Source organism: Stegostoma tigrinum, chromosome 12 (assembly GCF_030684315.1).
Source record: "Stegostoma tigrinum isolate sSteTig4 chromosome 12, sSteTig4.hap1, whole genome shotgun sequence".
NCBI lineage: Eukaryota > Metazoa > Chordata > Chondrichthyes > Orectolobiformes > Stegostomatidae > Stegostoma > Stegostoma tigrinum.
The window spans coordinates 71457217-71478171 of record NC_081365.1 but is presented as its reverse complement, the minus strand read 5'-3'; the positions used below and the strand labels follow the sequence as shown (position 1 = coordinate 71478171).

At 37.4% G+C, this 20955-nt stretch overlaps 1 long non-coding RNA gene across 3 annotated transcripts in view; it reads right to left on the bottom strand.

The window, feature by feature from the left end:
- LOC125457013 (uncharacterized) overlaps positions 1–20955 on the bottom strand; it is a 49157-nt gene that overhangs the window by 10298 nt on the left and 17904 nt on the right. For all 3 annotated transcript variants that reach the window (XR_009446570.1, XR_009446571.1, XR_007248553.1), the window contains 2 exons: positions 8684–8814; positions 857–900 (listed from right to left, as the gene is read on the bottom strand). This is a non-coding gene — a long non-coding RNA (uncharacterized LOC125457013). The remainder of the gene's footprint in view (positions 1–856; positions 901–8683; positions 8815–20955) is intronic.

Here is a 20955-nt window from a genome sequence, read left to right as displayed (position 1 = left end):
ACTTGAAATGACACTTTAAAAAAGTAGAAGCCAATTTAAAGTGAAGAAACTTTAAAACGAGCAGTGTTGAAATGAGGCATCCCTCATGTTAAGTTATTGGGACTAGTTCAGTCAACAGATATTGCTGTTCACAAGAGAACTATATGACTGTCAAAAGTAATATAAACGTATGACTTGTGACCTACTTTTGCTCCATTACACCCTTGAGCGTGCTCCACCATTCAATAAAATTGTGGCTAATTTGTGTTGCGAGTTACACATTCCTATCCTCCAAAAATCTTTGTCCAAGAACATATTTACTTCAAGCTTACATTCAATAAGATATTTAAGCAAGGACTGAACAATCTCATTTAGCTATCCAGCATAAAGGCAGGATGTGTATGTGTTACTTGCACACAAGTTGTATGCAAGTATCAAAGAGTGCATATTAGGCAGAATAATAAGGCATCTTAAAGCACAAGATCGAGTGCTCATGGAATTTCAGCTGAAACAGTGACTTAAGCAAGCTATGTATTAAGCATTGATAGAGATGTTTTAAACTGAAAATCATGTTAACTGTGAAACAATTACATTGAAGAATTTTCCTTCCTTGGATAACAAGAAATACAGCAACACATTAAGCTATACAGGACAACTGACATTCAGATAAGGAAACAGATTTTTCACTAATATCGTCTAAAGGTTTCCTGAAATTTCATTAGAGCAATCTCATTTGAGCAATTTACTTTTGAAAATCCTGACAGTACGTAGAAACAGATGGCAATGCAAATGGTCTCAGCAGTGTTGCTGAGAGATGGCACAAAATTGATCCACTTCTCATATGGTGATATCCTAAAGTGATACAAAGTTCACTCACCTAAATCGTGACACCTTGGACCAAGGCTGTATGTGATTGTGAAGCTTGCCAATTTTCAGGCGGTGATGGAAAAAAAAACACATGTTAATTCAAAAAGGAAAAAGGAGAACAGGAAAATAGGACTAAAGAACTTTAGGTTGATAGCTGTGCCACCAATATTGATTAATTTCTTCAGACATTGGAGTGCATAATATGGAGTTTCATGCCCTCTCTCCACTTCTATAATAGTTTAAAAATGAGGAAACGGTCAATAAAAGTCTAGTTTTTGGGTAGTCAGATTTAAGTGATAGTACCGATTTTACTGGTAGTAAACATGCCGTTGTTTCATTTAATCAAATACCTTCTAAATCTTAGACATACGAAGCGTAGAGCTGGATGGACACAGCAGGGCAAGCAACAGAGGAGCAGGAGAGCTGACATTTCAGGCCTAGACCCTAAGGGGTCTACACCTTATTATTTCAGTACAAAGTTAGTGATGAGCTTATTATCACTATCCCCTCCCCCATGAAAAAGATCATATAACAATAACTAAAATGAATACATTCATTTATTCATTTTGTGTGGAGTAAAATCCTGAAAATTTCTTTACAAAGTAGATCTGATTCATTTGGTCTCATTCTAGGTTCTCCCAACTACAGTATTCAGTTCTTTCTTAAAATGAAAGAGTTGCAACTCCAATCTTCCTGACAAAGCTGTTCGACTGATCCTTTATGCAAATATTTCCATTCAGCAGTTCCCAAATGGCTTGCAACCCCTAAAAGAGGCTGCCTGTATAATGCTGAAATTATTTAAAACAAGAGACTCCGTATCAATTTCAGGGAGATTTCATGACGTGTTTCCCTTCAAGAGCTCTAAGATCTCATGCAGTTCTCCACTGTTCACTTTGTATGCAGTACACCCTTATGGTGTTGCTCTTGAGATCATCAGTAGGGCTGGGACATTCCAGGTTTTCCACTGTTGGCACCGTGTTTAAAGCCTGCTGTTGCATCAGGCAAACATTTACAGTAATGGGAAAGTGATAGCACAGTAATCCAGAAAGTCAGACTAATACTCTGGAAACATGGTTTCTGTCTGAGTAGGATTCCGTATGATTCAGTCCGAGCCCCGTAGTCTCATACAGCTTGGGGAATGCATGCATGGTTTGTAGGTTGGCCCTTGTGTGACACCTGCCTGTGTGCACGCATTTATATAGAGCAGCTTGACAGGAAAAAAGTGGATGGTTTGGTTCTGGCCTGGAGGTGAAGGCTGATGTTGAGGTTGGTTTGCTTGCTGAGCTGGTTTGTTGTTCTGCAGACGTTTCATTACCATGCTTGGTAACTTTCTCAGTGCAGCCTCTGATGAAGCATTAGTGGGTTTTCCCACCTGGTTTTTAAAACTCTAGGGTCTGTTGCAATGAATTGCCTTACTTCCGGGTTTCCTCCCTAGAGGGACGTATATGGGGTTGAAGCTGAACAGTTTCCTGCTTGTCCTGTAGGTCAGCTCCAGAGATGGGGTGGAGTGTGTGGTGAGAAAGATGGAGGAGTGTTGGGTGCAATGATACAGCCTTTTTTGACTCCACTTTGCACTCACAATGGGCATGTGCATAGCATCGAAGCAGGCAGAGAATGTTGACAAATTCCTGCAGGAAATCACAATCTCTTACAGCTGAAGTTGAAGGCCACTGTGGAGATTGAAAGCCACGTAAGAGGTTGGTGCAGATCCCTACACATTTCTTGGATTTGTCATGCTCTGAAAATTATGACTATGGTACCTTGTGTTGGGCAGACATTGTACTGAAACCCAAAGAGCTCTTCAGCACTGGAGGAGGATTCTTGTGGTGACGTTTCTCAGAACAAACAGTGGGGAAATCTTTAATTTTTAACAGTTGGACCAGTTTCTTTTCTTGTAGAAACTCGATCTCAAATCAGGAAACAAAGACTGGTTTGACATGAATGTTTAGGGCATCTAGGATCTCCTACAACACAAAAAGTCATCCTGAACTGGTGGCTCCAAACTCAAGAGGAAGTAAGCCATCAGGCAATTGCAGCTTGAAGTATCAAAGAAAATAAGACCTGATCGTTGGTTGAAAGAGTGCAGGTGACTTTGTAAACTGCTGACAATTACAATGTGTGCGGCTTATTCAGTGCCACCTCTGGTCTAAGGAGCAGGGATTATAGTCAGAGTTAAAAATGAGAGAAGTAGTCAAAGCCAGCTAGAGAAAGAGCTCAGATCACCTCTGCAACCAAGGTGCAGCCTTTGATGCCATGCTCTCCACATCATTCTACACGGCCCAGTGGCTCAGTGGTTAGCACCGCTGCCTCACAGCACCAGGAAGTAAGTTCGATTTCACCCTCGGGCGACAGAGTTTGCACGTTCTCTCCACGTCTGTGGGTTTCCTCCGGTTTCCTCTCACAGTCTAAAGATATGCAGGCTAGGTGGATTGGCCATGCTAAAATTGCCCATAGCATTCAGGGATATGTAGATTAGGTGGGTCTGGGTGGGATGTGCGGATGGTCGGTGTGGACTTATTGGGCTGAAGGACCTGTTTCCACACTGTAGGGATTCTATGATCACCATCTCCAGTGCACTTCCAAGCCCCTAGGAGGATGGGGGGAGAATCTGACAGGTGAGAGGCGAGGCCTCTGGAATCCCTGTTAAGTATTCAATTATGATGGGCAGGCACTCTTGATACAAAGCCATGACCCTTGCCTGGAAGAAAGTGAGCATGCTGGACATCTCGGATGCTCTAATCGTGACCATCTTCAAGATAGGAGTGGGGTCAAACTGTGGAGGTTTGCGCAGTCTGAGACCTTGGATTGTCTGTGTGATTTGGGGATTACAGGTGGTAGTTTGCCATTACAGGTAACCTTTAAACACAACTATAATTGTGAAACAGAAGTAGTCATGACCAGTGACATGGTCAGGATTGTTTGTGGCCAGGATCACCATCTCACTTAGAAGGTCATTGCACGAAGTTCAAATGCAGAATTCTCTAATTACAGATCATGTACGGAATGAGCTGTCAGTGGAAGAAGTAGAGAAGGGTACAATGACAACATTTAAAAGGCATCTGGATTTGTGTATTAATAGGAAGGGTTTACAGGGATACGGGTTACATGCTGGCAAATGGGACAGAGTTATACTGGAATGTCTGGACAGCACTGACAAGTTGGACTGAAGGGTCTGTTTCTGTACAGTGATTAGAACCAGCTGGATCCTTACTATGAGATCCTTGATTGGTGTTGTTAACCTGGGCCAAATATCAGGAAAGTTCTTGCTGACCAATAACCAGGAGATTTAAGAGTTGCCTCAGTTTAGAAGACTGAGCGAGCTGGCTGGCCACAAGCCAGTGAAAAAAATATGAACAGTGGCTTTAGAATCTTCAGGAAAAGACCCAGGAGATTTAGAATCTCCTCAATCATGGGGACTAATTCTGAGCTGGCTGGCTGAAGGGATACCAGCCTGTGCAGTTATTTAACTGATTTTCTGACTATGTCATGAACCTGCACTGTGCAAGCACCTGCTTTATTCAGTCAGAAGTGCTGCACATCACAGTCAGAAAAAAACAATTCACTTAGTCCACTAACTATGGTGGCAGCCATTTTTAAAATTTTTGTAAATTTGGAATTCAGGTGAGGATGGATGTAAGCAACACAGATAGCTCTTCAAAATGAATTGCAGTCTGTCAATCTACATGACCCACTCCCACAATTATTTCTTTCCATCTTGTACTCCTTTTGACACCTTAAGGTTTGAGCTTCCATATGTTCCCTTTCGTTTATGCCCCACTTAACTCAGAGCCCAAGGTAGGTCTACGGCTTAATAATGAGAAACATTATGCACTGATGCCAAAAGTCAGGATGGTGGTACCGACTATTCTCCACCAAAACAACCCAAACTCCCAATGCTCAATTATCTCCCAACCTTAGATGTCCCTGCAGTTAATTTCCCCATCATATACCCTTTGATGCTCAAATGAATACCTCAACAGTGACCATCACCCAGCACAATTTATTTGTAAGAACCCTGACTGATAGCAGAGAAACTACAGAGTTACCACTAAATTCTTGCTGGCCTGCCCACCACCACTATTTGGACTGAACCTGTAGGAATGGCCATGACTCAATCCCCATGATGTAACACTGCAGAACCCCTGATCCTAAATCCAAGTGGCTAACTGACCATTTCTATGTCCCAAATGGAGATTGGATAATGCCTTTGAATGACTTTGGTGATATCTCCCGATTGTCTAGAGGCCACTTGGACTTTTACTACTCCTTTTTGAGGCATGGCCATTTGGATTAAGTATGTTAAGCATGTTTGCTGCACAAATTAAGTATATAAAACATAGGTGTGGTAGTGATGTAGCATCGTCTTGTTTAGCAACATGCTCACCTCGTTGACTGATTATTTACAACAGCCATGACAAGTTGCCTGGGTTTGTGTTCATAGTAGTTCTATTCTATATGGGGACTGGCCAAAAATTAAAGTTGATGGCAACATTCAAATGCAAAGCTCCCCCAAAGAATTTTCAGCAAGCCATAATCATCCATTCCCAAGACTGGATGGATGAAAGAAGTTGAATAGATAAAATGAGAAACATGGAATTTGAGACCAAGAGGGCTATGCAAAGAAATCTGCCAAAGATATGTTCAACATTCACATTGTCAACATTGTAATCAGTGATAGGAGAGCAACCAATGCTGGCATGGAAGCAACTCCAAGTGCTCAAGTGATGTTCCAACTCTTGGATATGTATGTATAAACCTCAAAAGATAATATCTAAAAAGGTTGGACATATAACCAAACTAGTTGATGACTAGACCATCCTAACCTATTCGGACTCAGCCAGTGATTTTGTAGGATTGTGATCCGAAATGTTGCTGTTGATTGGATATTTTTGTTAGATGAAATGCATATAGTTTGTGAGCATTATAAACTTAGTGTTAGCAAATTACTATAATTTTAAATATTGATTTTTATTTTATCCAAATGATTTCAATCCCTCAAAAAAAGTTACTTGCTTAAAAGTCAACCACATGTCATCTAGTACAAGGAAAAGGAGTCCAAAACATGTGGCTCTCATACAAACAAATACATAGTTGTTGGTGGATTCCAGAAAGTTTACATTACTGATGCACCACTCGCTTCACATGGACCATATTATGGATTGGTGAAAATATCAGTTAACTAATTGTTGCAATGGCATCAGAGTTTTCTTCCCACTCATGCATCGTCATGTCACACATTGATCCTTTCTGGATCTCATCTACATGTGGTCCGTCAGCATGATCCTCAAACACACTGGTTAGCACATACTGAAAAGGTACTTCACCAGTTCCCATGCAAACCCTCCACTGTTTAAACAGATTGTTTCTGTAACATCCATTGTCAGGAATTTTCTCCAAATAAATATCAAAGGCCAAAATCATTGCTCTCTAGCCACAGACTCAATTTCTCTTCCTGGTAACAGTCTGACATTGAATTAGTGTCTGCAGTCATGGTGTCAGATTTGATCCTGTGATGAGCTTCCAAGCACATATATGCCACCACCCTGTCTGCTTAGGTGTTTGTTACCTCATCTTGACTATTTTATATTCTTCTGGTTGGATTCCCTTTTCTCAATAAATGTTATCTAAAATCCTGTTTCCTGCATCCTACCTTGCACAAAGCACTATCAACACATCAATAAATACCATACTTGCAGATCTATTGTGGTTGTCAGTTAAGCACCAACATGATAGAAATTTCTCATCCTCCTATCTAAATCCTTCTATGGCCTCATCCTTCCCTATCTCTCTGCTCCTTCTGACATCCTGATTTTAACTGCTTTGCCGTGGGTGGCTGCATCTTCAGTAACTTGGGCCTGACTTCTGGCATTCCCTATAAAATTGCTCTGCCATAACCTCTTTCTTTCCTTCAAAACAGTCCTTAAAACCTACCTTTGGCTAATATCTAGGTCATCCAGTCTAGACTCTACACTGCATAAAAGCAAGTTGACACTAAGCAATGTTTTTAAAGTCAAAGTAGTTGCTAAATTCAAGGGGATGAAAGTACTGTTCTAAACTGGTTTTTAGCTTTTTCTTTCCGAGTAAGTGTCTAAGCAAGAAAGTCAGATTTCAAAAGGTCACAGATTTTCCCAATTCCTCATCTAACTGACACTCCCCCCGCAAAAAAAGGAGAGATTCAAATTGAAGCCGATTGCTTGCTCAGGGTCCATCTAGCAATGCTGCCAAGAGTTGCTACTCAATCCTACAAGGCAAACAAACTGGACAATAAACTTGAGACAAACCTCACCTGATCACACTCCTGAATATGGTTCGCAAATGTGATTGATCAGCTTCATTCATTGAAATTTAGCAACCAACCAAATCTTCTCAATAGAATTTGTAAGTACATTGCTGAAATGTGTCTAACTTAATTGAAAGCATATTTCACTGACACACAAATAATGAAGGAATTACAGTCCCTTAACACTGGGTTTTATGCTGTAAAATATTCTTTAACAGTTGAGTAGCACCTTTGAGTTCCGTAAAGTGATCTTCATCTGGCCTCAAAAGAAAAACAGCAAGACCAACCTGTGTACTGCACAAATCACCAGAATCATTTGAAAGTCAGGGAGGCTGTTCAAGAAAATCTTTGATCCATGGATTACCAAAAATGACAAAGTACACCCTTTCCCTTCAGTTCTTCTCTTGAATGCAGCTCCTTGTATTGTAGCTAGATACTTTTACCCAATGTAAATCTTCTACAATATTACCAAGTCCGCTAGCATTTAACAGCACTTTGAGGGTGGGGAATGAACATTTGAGGTGATGAAACAGCAAGTGAGGGAAACAAAGCAAAGCAAAAAAAGTCTAATGACTAAACTGCAAAAAATTTTTAAAAAAATTATCAATACCAGATAATCTCAACAGAGAAAAAAAATAAAGCAGTGTTTTGGATTTTAAATTTTAAAAAATTAAAAAAAACTTTGACAAAAAGAATCTGATAACTGGCATTAGGCATGAAAGCTACTTGAAGCATCTCTTCTCCCATTAACTCTAAATCAGCAGCTACTGTGGAGAATTTTGTTTGATTGCAAACTTTATACATCTTCAGGAGTTTTGATTTATGGATGAACAATTTTGGGGGTGGGGTTGTGGGGAAAGATGTGAAGTATGAAGTATTTTGCTAAGATTCTGGCACCTGACAGGGAAACACCATATAGTTTCCACTTTTCTGTTCAAATACAGTTTCATGTTTCTTTTTCAGTGTAAAAATAAATAATGTTTAAAAAAACCAAGTCAAAAGCAACAGCAAACTGGAGGAGGCAAATCGTTGCAGTTTTTACTGGAAGCAATATTCTAAACCCTGTTACGAAGTGTACAAGATGGCAGTAATGACAAGATCAAGAAAGGGGTTTATGGGCATCACTTGTCATTAATTTCTTTATAACAGCTTGCTTCAAATAAGTCAGCAGTTGAAATAAGCCTCCAACCATCAATTTCTAGCAATTTGGATTGTGTGACAATTCAGTAACATTTATATTGCTGTTGAATTTTAGTACACATTCTTTATTAAAGCAAAGAGGGCTTACCATTGTATTTTAATCCCTTCAGACTTCCCAATCATTTGTTGTTTTCCCATGCAATTCAAAGTCAAAGTCAAGTAGTGGTTTTAAAGGGTGTGGTTGGCAATGTTTAGAAAGATCCATATTTCATACATGGAGCAGAATTTTAATAACTCATACCTATGCAGCCCATTAAAATTTCTGCACCCACTTTCAGTATAGAATAACTTAAATAAATAGAGTACTGACGTGCTTATCAGATGCCACATGCCCATAAAACAAACAAAACACCTCACCATTGACAGCATTTCCAGGTGCTCTTGCAAATCATACAAAGGCTCATTTCAGTCAGTGTGGCTCATCGTAGGGATTTTACAAGCTCCTTTCAAATTCTCCTGTAAATCCTTTACTCTCATCATGCACAATTCTGTAAATTATGATTTTATATTTATTAGCTTTTGGTGTCAGTGGAAGACTCTCAAAAAGCACAAACAATTTTTATACAAGTATGACTAACTTACTGCTTGATATGTCACTACTCAAATCAGAATTCTGGTTGTAACACTGGCAAAATAATTCATTCAATCTCCAGTAGCAAACTTACTGGGTTAGTCACTGGAAAGTAGGCAGCTGAATTCAGAACCTACATATTCCAGCTTCACCCTGTTCTGATAATTTTGTATCTATTAATTAATTCTTTTATGATAGGCCTCTGTGCACAATGAGGCCACTCCATAGCATTTTTTTTGTTACTACTACTTTGCCATGTGCAAATCATTTGTACATTCAGGTGGTACAATTATTTGCCAAAGCTTACAACCATATTCATATCAACAGTTCATGATCCTGATTTCCATTACGCTTGCAATTTACAATAAACACAAGTTTAAATGCTTTGCACCTTGGGTTTAACATTTAATGTTATATCTAGAAGAGTTTCAGAACAAAATGAAAAGATGCTGAAATCAATGCAATCAAGACGGGAATATCTTACTATTCAACCCTAGGCTGCTGTAGAATTTGACAAGATTCCAAAATTCAAAATCCTAAAAGATCTGAAAAGATAAATCTGAAACAATTGTGTAGCAAGATTTTAATAAATAAGCATAGTAGGACATTTCATGTTATGCAATACTATTCATTTAAGACAGTGGCTTTCATATTTAAGTCACAACGATACGCAACTTCAAGTCTGAATACAAAGGATTTTATTTATACCCAAAATGATTTAATTTTTGTTTCTCGATTAGCAACTTCCTTCCTAAATTTAATTTTAAAGAAAAGCAGTCAAAATCTTAAGAGCACAGTTGGGTTTCCACGCGCCCCCCCCCCCCCCCCCGGTTCAGTACACAACTAAAACGCCTCTGGTCTATCAGATGTCTGTAATTTAGTGTACTTTTGCCTTTCATAGGTTGATTATTTCACGTAGTTCTTTTGAATATATACAAACGTGCTGTCATAAGATAAAATGAAAAAATGAGCATGGAAAAATAAACTTTGGCAAAAGGGAAAAGGAAACCAGAAAAAAAAACTCATCTGAATAAAAATTGTTCAGTCATTTGTAGTATTGCATGAAATGTATGCCTGATTTTTCCAGTGTTTTAAACAGCATATCAGATGAGTCCCATGATCTAACAATTAGAAAAAGGAGCATAGCCGTTTTCACCTTTGTTTCTGTAACATCTTGCTTTAATAAAGCACAAACAGATCGACTGCCAAGCCTATCTGACCAGGCCATGCCAGCTCCCTAATGACATATCTTGCACTGCATACTATTTTCACGCACACCTGATTCTTTCTACAAGACACACACACAACAAAACTATGTCAAGTGTCTAGAATAAACACCAACTTTTATCATGTCAATGCAAAACCAAAGTTTAAGGAGATTCTTACATGGCAACTTGCCAAAAGGCGTATCTTTCTCAGTCAATTCATAATAAGAATGTGGGTGGGTGGTTGGGGTGGGGAAGGCGGGGGGAAGAGGGAAGGAGGAGGAGCAGCTTAGAATTTGAGAGGAAAAGAAAGGAGGGACAATTGGTAGCAGAGAAGAGATAAGAAAGAATAGAATATTTTACTTTGGTATTCTTTAACCTGAACACAAAACACAAAAAATGGACTTTCTTTGCAGGGCATGGGTAAGAACATGTACTTAAACTTGAAGCCTTTCATATCGCATGTAAATAAATAAGTAATAAAATCTCATGAATGGATGACTAGAAATTCAAATATCTCAATACTTAGTCTGATTACAAGATAGACCTTAAAAGTATGACATTAAAATGTTAATCCTGAAAATGTTTGTTTTCCAAATTTCATAAAAAGGAAAAGTGAACTATACTAATTTTTTTTTAAACGACAAATCCAATTTCTGTATAACTGCAACCTTTCAACCTGCAAGTTACAGGTCTTATACACGAAGAAGTGTATTGGACACTTAGCATCAAAGAAAATGTAGCTGACTCAAAAATGATCTATACCCATTTTCTTCTTTTACAAGCTCAAGACAAAATGCTATGTGGTATGTACAGAATTATTAAAAAGGAAAATGTCACCATCTTATAAAAGCTGTCATTCCCAATTAAGAATAGATCATATTTAAACTATCAATCTGATTCACTGTAACAGGCCATAATCAGATTTGAAATTTCTCTCATGTTTGTTTAACTTGTGTAAAATTTTAAATTTTGTTGAAGATTGCACAGAAGTTTACAAGGTCAATAACTACATTTCTTCAAAGTGCCAGTTTGTTTCTAAAAACTTTGGGTTCAAAATTACCACAATTTACCTAAACCAATTTGTATTTTAGTACAATTTTCAAAAATTGAAATTTACTTTGATTTCCCAAAAGAACACACATTAGTAATGTGTCCCATACTTCAGTTATGTATAGCACAAATATAGCATAATTTTGAGTGGCTAAGAAAAATAATTATATTTGTGCCTGACTAAGATCTTTGAAGGGTAATCCTTGTTAGACATATTAACATCCCTCAAAAATACATGACAGTTGGGTCAGCTATGAATTTATCACAAAAAAACTAAAAAAGCCTCAAACTTCCCTGCTTGAAGTTAAAAACACACTGGTGACAAAGTACTTGCGTTATCATTTTCAGCCACAAAAGCTGAATATAGGCAAGTTTCATTTTCCGAGTACATAAACCTATGTAGTGTACTTTTGGCACATTAGGAGATCTGTTGAAACAAGACGAATATGAGCATTAAAACTCTATTCAAAGTGGAAGTCCATCATATTAAACAAAACTAAAGTCATTAACTGGACAGTTCACAGAAATTTTTGTATTCTATGGTTCCTGCCACCCCCATAAAACATACCATTCAGTTTTAGGAAATTGAAAACCGTACGTGAAGTAATGACCTCAACATTTAAAAATAATTCAAGTAAAAGGATAATTTTTATGTAACATGCACATCAACTATTACTAACTGATGTTCAGAGACATTTTAAACAAAAATCTGTTAAAAACCAGCGGGCTAAAATGGACATCTTTATTCCTTAACTGAATACATTGTCAAATACCATCTTATTACCCCAGAAAGCATATGCAAAAACTATTTTAACCATGCTTTAAAATTTCTCTTTCCAAAGTCGGGGTACTAGCATGGACAACATTCTTCAACAAAAAAAGGCTTAAATGAAGTAATATCTTGGTATACTCTATGAATTACAGATGTCAAGATTAAACAAAAATCATATGGAAACAAGGTCAGGGTCAATATGTAGTGATTAATATTCTTCAAATTTAATACTATTCTCCCACCGCCCCCTCATCCCTAAACTAGCAAAAAGACTGAGGCAGTAAACAGCCAGAGACTTTGCAACAGCCACCATGTTTATATAACAATTGAAATCAAATGAAATGACTAAAAATTTAATCTACCAGTAATTCAAAACTGTATTCACATTAATGAAACTTGATATTCAAAATCACAAGCTTTGCATTACACATGATTCATTTCCCTTTCTTTCATGCCTAGAGGGCATAGTTCCAACTAGGTGTCCTATATGTACAGCATCTGACAATCTGAATGTCTAAACATATGCTGCAAGCAGCAACATTTTAAATATTTAAGACACTGATAAGTAGCAAGATGCAAAACATTTTAATTTTAAAAAGTAGGATAAAATCTACACCCACCCCCTCGAGCTGTTCTATAGAAAGAATATGCAAGTTTGCAAAACAAAAACTACTCATCTACCATTTGTAGAAGTTTACTTTATGCCAAGGGAAACTGTTATTTCACTTGCTTAAAAACACACTGCACAGCTGCTCAGTAGAAATGTCACCAAAATTATAAAAGGTTTGGTTCAAACAGAACACAAGTTAAATAACTTTAGTTGGGTATTAATTAAAAATATATTGATTAATAAGCTAGATGTTGTGATGACAGTTAAAAAGCTACAACTATCCCATTCTCAACTTTCAACATCAATTGTTAATCCTTTCAAATTAGTACATGCAGTATGTACCTAAACTTGGTTACTTACCATCTTAACCATCTAACAAATTTGCATTGAGCAATGCAAATAACACCACAAAAATTGGAATTTTTAAGTCTAGTCCTAATGGAAATTGAACAGATCAAGTTAAAATGTGTTCCTGACCTAAGACGACACATAGATGTACCTCTTGAGTTGTACCTCAAGAAGCATTTGCTTTCTTTTTGAAGATTTTCAAAATATAGCTTCCCCTCCCACTTAAAAATACAATCCAATTATTAGCTTGGATTATATTGCTAATTGACCAAAAAAATTTATTGCCAACTTGGTCTCTTGCAGCTTTTTTTTTAAAACTGCAGAAGAAACTTTCAAATTAATACATGTACACATATTCCATGATTTGAGTCAGCATGCAGAGTTCTGTGGTAAAGACCAAATGTGGCATACTTCTGCACGCCAACTGCAGGAATGGAATTGCAGTGGAAATGACAGTTTTACAGCAGTGGATTAGTTAATTACAATCTTAATTTCCAATGAACCACATGGTGAGATTCAGCACATCTATAATTTAGATTCACTATTTTTCAATTAGGTTTATTGGGCAATTAACTAAACTGATCAATTCTTAATAGCAAGTAACTTGGTAAATGTGCTTACAGTACTCTTTCTACCCCCCTCACCCATATCATGTAGAAAGGTTTTGATATGAATAAAAAGGCACCTATTGGAGAATGAGTACAGAACAAAAATCAAAGGGAGCACAATTTTCTTCAGGAAAGTACATTTTCTGAATTATAGACCTTTGATGGGGTTCAGTAATGTGTAGTTTACCACCATTGTGATTTGCTAGCTTTGCAAAATTTGTACCATGTAAAATCTGTTTTTAGGCACTTTAAAACCCAGCAGCCAAAATTGTGTAGCAAGGGGTGTTCAAAACAGTTTTATTGAAAATGACAAGATCTGTAGTAGTACTAGCTTGCCTAGTCCATGGATGAAGTTAACACCAAAGTAATTTTCAAACCATATCAAGAAGCTGGATTTCTGATAGGATGCTTTGTGCATGTTCATGACAGCTGTTGGATGGAGTGAAGATATGGATCAATAATACATAGAATAGGTGTCTTAGTAACTAAGTAAATAATGCAGTTTACTAAATGGAGACATGCTCAGATCCCTGGTTCTTGAAAGGATGACATCCACATTGTTGCTATACTAAGAGGATCGAACATCTGCAGCTCAACCCTTAAATGCATTCCTCACAATACAAATCATTAAGAGGAGCAAGGAATTTGGCTTCAAGCCTGTTGCGGTAAGAGCATGGCTGATCTGATTTTGACCTCAATTCCACATTCCTGCCCATCCCAATAAATTTTGGTCTGCTTCCTAATGCATCAAGTGCAACAGCTGCAGGTTTGTTTGAAAATGCAATCACCGTGCAATTATACTTTATAATTCATCACACCTCCAAATTTTCCCAAGCCAAAAGCTGAATGCCTTTTGTCAAGTTGATTCAAAAACCATCAAGAGGAATCCAGTCAAGTCATCATCGATTCACTAGCCAATCAAGGATCAAAGTTGAACTGAGTGGAACAGGTGGATGGATAAGAAAAACCCTCCGTAAAAAAAAAGTGAAACGTAATGCTTCTGATGCTGCTTGGCCTACCTTGTTCGTCCAGCTCTACACCTTGTTATCTCAGATTCTCCAGCATCTGCAGTTCCTACTATCTCTGAAACATAATGCTGCCCTACTTGACATGGAGGTTTCATCATCAAATCACCTTAAGACACTGTTGCACCGCATTTCAAAGTGAAAAATGGAATACGATGTTTAATGGATGCATAGGATGATTTTATGGCAAAGAGAAGCTGCTAAAAGGCAAAAAAGTGCCATATCCGATCCAGTGTAGGATCCTCAGGTAATTAAACTGAATTTGATGAAATCTGCATCGGATGCTGCAGATATTGGAGTTTGAAAACACTATGCTTAAAGAGTATTTGCAATATTAATATTCCATATTAATTGAATAAATTAGAATATTCTCCACTTGAATGAATGTAGCTTCAGTGTTGCTTAGACATTCGAACACCATCCAGAACGAACAAAAACAAACAAACGTCTACTTGACTGGCACAGCATTCATAATATTAAACATTTACTCCTTCCTCAGACAAGCAAACGGCAGGAGCACGTACTTTTTACAAGATTACAGAACTCCACTTTACCTTCCAACCCTGTGACCATCACGATTTCAAAGGAAAAAGGGTAGCAGGTGCATGGGAATCACTACTTCCCCACCAAGTCACACATCATTCTGACTTGGAACAATGTTAGTGTCCCTCCACTGTTGCTGGATCAAAATTTTAGAACTCCATTCCTAATACACTGGCATATCCAACTCTAATGGACTCAAACGGTTCAAGGTGGCTGCTCACCACCTCCTGCAAATGCAATCAGGGATGGATAATAAATGCTGATCTAATAAGCAATGGCCACATTCTAAATAACAAAAACACTCATGAATTTAAAAAAAAAATCAGCATGGAAGTTGACACTTGTTTTTAGAAGGTTGCTTAAAGACAAAAGCACTCTAATACAGCGTAACCTACAACAAGTGTCTGAATTCAGGACAACATTACGGGCCCCCTTTTAAAATGTAGCAACATTAAGTAATAGATTTGTAAAGTAGTATAAAATAACAATTCCACTTAAAGATAAAGTTATTTTTAATAGTCTTCATATACAATTCAGTACTCGAGCAACTCCAATTGTGAAAATGTTTGCTTGCTATTGAGTACCATCACGAACAAACTTCAAAGCTTGTGCAGATTAGTTATAAACATACTGCAATATTTATCACAACTGGAAATGAAGACCCATAAGATTGATACTGGAGGTCTGAATAGTACTGCATTGTGCTAAATGCGTGCTCTTTTCCATAGTTGCAGAACCACTGTCGGTTCCGAGGAAAAAAAACAATAACTCAACTGTTCAACCAACTCATCCTGACATCTGTTGCACTCTTGCAACGCGAGAAAAATAGCAGGGTCAGAAGTTCCAAAGAATATCAGCATTCTATAATAATCTGTTTTGCTAGGCATTTGAAAGATGCCAGTCCTGCAACTTTATTTTAGAGTTTTTCAAAAAAAAAATCAGTTCTAAGAGTATTTTCTAAACAACCTGCTCAGAGATTTTATTATACACCTCTGTAGCAGGAGGGACTTCAGCCCAGATCTCCTGGTCTAGAGGTGGGGACACCACCCCTGTGCCACAGGCACCTCCATTGGTCAGCTCTGATCTTTTAAAAAAGATAACAAACCTGTTCAGAAGGAGTTAATAAGCTGCTGGAGCAGGTGGGATTTGAACCTGGGCCACAAGCTACCACTCCCCTGCCCCCAAATCAGTGAGCTCCACATTGTCCACTAATTTAGCTGCACATCTGAAGTAAACTGAGCATTTTGAATCTCAGTAAAGTCAACCATAGTGAAAGATCTGATATGGATCAACTTCATTAAATGAGCAATACAACAACAACCATTGCCACATTAAACAGAAATTACTAGTCAAACCTGTTATTCTGATTAACATTTTGTATTGAATAAGATTTAATATCTAACTTTTGGGTCACAACTTAAAAACAGTGGTCTTAATATAAGATTTGTCTCTTGCCCGAGCAACGAAACCACTCAAATATAACATGTTATTTCTTCATTCCCTACAATTATTATAATCAACTTATTTTTAAAAAAATTGTCAATTTAGATCTAGATAGCTATCTCAGTTTTTATTACACTTGAGAAATATAATGTAGGGCATGGAGTGTTTTTTAATGCCAATTTTGTAAGCAGTGTAGTTTGAAGATATCAGGGCATATAGTAAAAATGATCTCAAAGCAGCAACAGTTCACAGAAGTATGCCATTTGCCTTCTTCCTCATTGAATCTTAGGCTAACAAGACTCTGCTAAACTGAAACTTATCAAAACTGACCATTTTCATGCAGAAACACCTTAAAAATATGCACAGTAGTTGTACAAATTATTAACATTATGCTCAAGTCTTCTTTCTAGAACTGACACTCAAGTGGTTCTTTCACAGAAAACAGGGAAGCATTTTGATTTGAGGGGGAAAAAACACCACAAAAAAAGTGTGGCCCAAAACATACTGTGATACCTAAAAGGATGCTTCCAGAAGCTCAAGCTAAACAAGTAGCTCAAAGAGAGTTCTCAAACCTGTTAGGCCACACTTCTGCATCCAGTCTCATGCACTGTCAAGGTTTTACTCCTGACTATATCACCACAAAGTAATCCTACATATTTTGCCAACTATATGTTGCCATTAAATCTACCTCCACACCAGTTTTGATTTTACTTTGAAATTACAGAAAAATAGCCTCAGCTTTGTGAATATAAAATTAAGGCAATTAAACTATTTGTGTTCATAAGATGTATGAGAAATTTCTGTTATGGTATTCATTGATATAGTAATCTACGTGTGCTGTTTCTGGAATTCTGAGTGACATAATCCAATTAAGTCACTGTGTATAGTCAATGTAAAAAAATTGAACTACAAAATATACAAATCCACATTTGTTCAGAGCAGAAGTAGATCATTCAGTCCCTTGAACCTGTTCGGCCATTCAGATTATGGCTGATTGGTGTTTCAAATTCCAAATTTCCACCTACTCCGATAACCTTTGGATATTTTTAAAATGGAAACAGACTTTTACTAGGGGAATGAGTGACACTACCTATCTCCACCAGTTTAAGAAAAAAAGTGTATTCCAGGCACGTAACTCAAAACATTTCCAATCTGCCCTAAAAGCCTTTAACTATAAGAGCTTCTAAAGAATTTTAAGGGGGCAAGGTTTAGGGGAAAATCGCAAACCTATAAAATCCTAACAGATATACCTCATGGCTAAAAGGGATCAAAGGGTATGGGGTGAGGGGGTGAAGAGAGATAGAACTGGGGTATGGAGTTTGAAGATTAGCTATGATTACACCAGAGCAGAGCAGGCACGAAGTCAAATGGCCTACACCCACTCCTATTTTCTATGTTATTATGTAGAAACTGTGCCCCCAGCTCTGTACTCACCCACAAGGAAACACTTTTCATATTCACCTTGTCAAGTCCATTTAAAATCTCATGAACTTCAATTAATTCAGTCTCCACTAAATCCCAGGAAAAACCAACACATTCTGGCCTTTCCTAAGACCACGACTAGCTCACTTCAGGTATCAATCTAGGAGGGCTCCTCAGAAATCGTTCCCAATGCATTTACTTCTTTCATTAAACAAAGGGAACAAAACCACACAGGTATTCAAAATGTAGTCTCATCAGTATCCTGCAGAGCTACTTCATTTTTATGTCCAATTCTTCTAATAAAAAGACATGATTCCATTAGAACTTAATTACATATTATACCTGCACGTTAATCTCATTGTGACTCGAGCACCAAAACACTAGGAGGGTCCCCACCCAAAATGTCAGCTTTCCTGCTCCTCTGATGCGTTCCCCAGCTCCACTTACTTTTTAAAAATTCTTCATGCCAAAGCAAATAATTCCTCATTATCCCACATTGTACTTGCAGATTTTGCCTACTTAACTCATTTCCATTTGCAATTTCCTTATGTCCTCTTCACACCATACCTTCATCTTTCTCATTTGTAAATTTAGTTGCCAGGCTTTTGCTCCCTTCCACAGTCACTGACAAAACTGTAAAAAATCCCACAGTCCCACAGGACCATGCTCATCACATCCTACCAAAATCAGGAAAATACCTATTTATGCATACTGTTCGTTATTACATTATCCCCACATCCACATGCTACTGCTTTGCACAATAACCCAATGTGTCACAATGCCCTCTGGAAATCCAAATATAGTATGCCAACGGGTTTCTTTCTATCCACAAGAGATTATTCCTTCAAAAGAATTTAAATACAAAGAAAAAATTACTAGGGTTTCAAATTTTACATGCAAAAAAAAAGTTGTCAAAATATTTTGGTTGCCAGGCATGCCTGAATCTCTTCATTTCTAAATGTCAAATGGAATTGAATAAAGAAAGTTGTAAACATTGTAGAATAATTCGATTAACTGGCTGACCAGGAGATCAAGCCAACAGCTGGTATCAGATGATCATTTGAAATTGTACTTGCAAAGATTTCAATGTTATTTAAAGGAGGATAAACATAGCCTGTAAATTCAACAAGTTAAAAATCAAAAAGAAGTCAATATATTGAGTAATAAAGATGATAAAACCAAAATCAGTAGGGAACAGCTACTGCAGTGCATTCATACAAATAGTTAAAAACTGCAATTTGAAGGGTGCAAGTTAAAAACAAAGATTTTACAATATTACTTCCTTTTCCTCCTGCCTAGTACAGTAGTGGCACGAAAAATTTATTTCAGTGTAACAAGGATAACGAGAAAAAAGGAGGATAACCAAAGTCCACATTCACCACAAGCGTGCTGTCAGGTATCTAATCTTGGATCCGGGGCAAGAAGCCTTTGTCTAGATCTCATGTGAATAACACTCCTTGGATTGTTGGTGGCCAGTCTCATGCATGAAAAGGTGATCATTTGGCTAAGATTCTGCAGTTTGTCGGGCTATGCTTCACGATTTCCCAAAGTCAGAGCCTTGAGGTGGGGTGGGTTGAAGCAGAAAACTGGCAATACAGGAGAAGTAAAGAAATAAAAAGCAAAGAACACTAAAGTTCAACTAAGATCAATGCCCCTCCAAATATCTAGCCTTTTTTTTCCCCATTTATATTTTAGTTTTTGCAACATTTACCTTCATTGTTCGCTTGGACAAATTTGTTCCTCATACAGTTTCATTATGGATTATTTTCGTTATGTTAAGAAATGTTGTGACAGTAGAGAAGCTGGATAGCATTGTAAGCTTTAAAATCTTGAGTCATAACAGCTTTCAGTGCTATCATGGATAGCAGATTGCAAGTTATTGGCAGGAATGTTGTGCCAATCAAATACACAATAATTCACAGGCAATTTGAATTAATGAGAAATACTAATGTATCAACTTCCGATCTGACCATTTAGTAGCCTCTCAATTTCTATTTCTACAAAATTAATTGCAAAAAAAGGGCATAATAAGTCTCAAATCAGGCCTTGCACAATAACCTAATGTGGCACCTTGCCTTCTCAATCACTGTTAGCTATAATGGCAGACAATGAATCTATCAAATGAGCTGTCTTAGATCTGCTGTGCAGAAATTAAAGTCACATTGCATGTATCAGATGACATCAATCATTAAAGTTCTAAAACAGTGCATCCAGGAGGGTCAAGAAATATTCAATTTTACACCCATGAACTAAGGAATCTGCTTGGAGTCTCTTATAGCACAAAATGAGGCCATTCAACACACCAAGACCATGCCAGTACTCTGTTGAACAAGTATCAGCCAGTCTCATCTTTTACTCGAGGCATGTTGTCCTGTATGTTTATTTCCTTCAAAAAAGGTGTCCCTCCAGTTTTTTTTTTGAGATTGATAATCCCAGTCTCCACTTGCCTCTGAGAGAAACAAGTTTCACATCACTACCAACTTACTCATATCTGTTCTTGCATCTCTGACCCAATCACATGCCCTGGTCAGCTTTTGGAAAGTTGTTTTAAAAACAAAAGTGTTTGTCTATCTTATCAAAATCTGTAACTTTGTATACCAATACCAAGACTACCCTGAATCTTTCAATCCAAAAGGAGACGATGAAAGGCTTTCCAAAATAACCTTGTAGCTAAAATCCTCACCTTTGAATCATCCTGATTAAAATACAGTCTACATCCTGTCAAGGATCCTCATGATTTTCTTGAATTGTGACAATGATAACTGGAGACAACATCCCAGTCAAAGCCTCACCAATGCTTCATAAAATGTTTAAAATAATTTCCATGTTGTAATATTCAATTCTTTTATTTCTGAAGTCCAAAATTCCATATGCTATGCTATCTACTTTGTCGAGATGCCCCTGCTACCTTTGAAGATATACCTTTGTAAAGTTTCCCCAGTTTCCATTCAACCTGGACATTAAAAGAGAGTGTTTTTCTATACTGCCTCTATCCTGTTTGCATCATTTCACACTTCCCTGTATTAAAC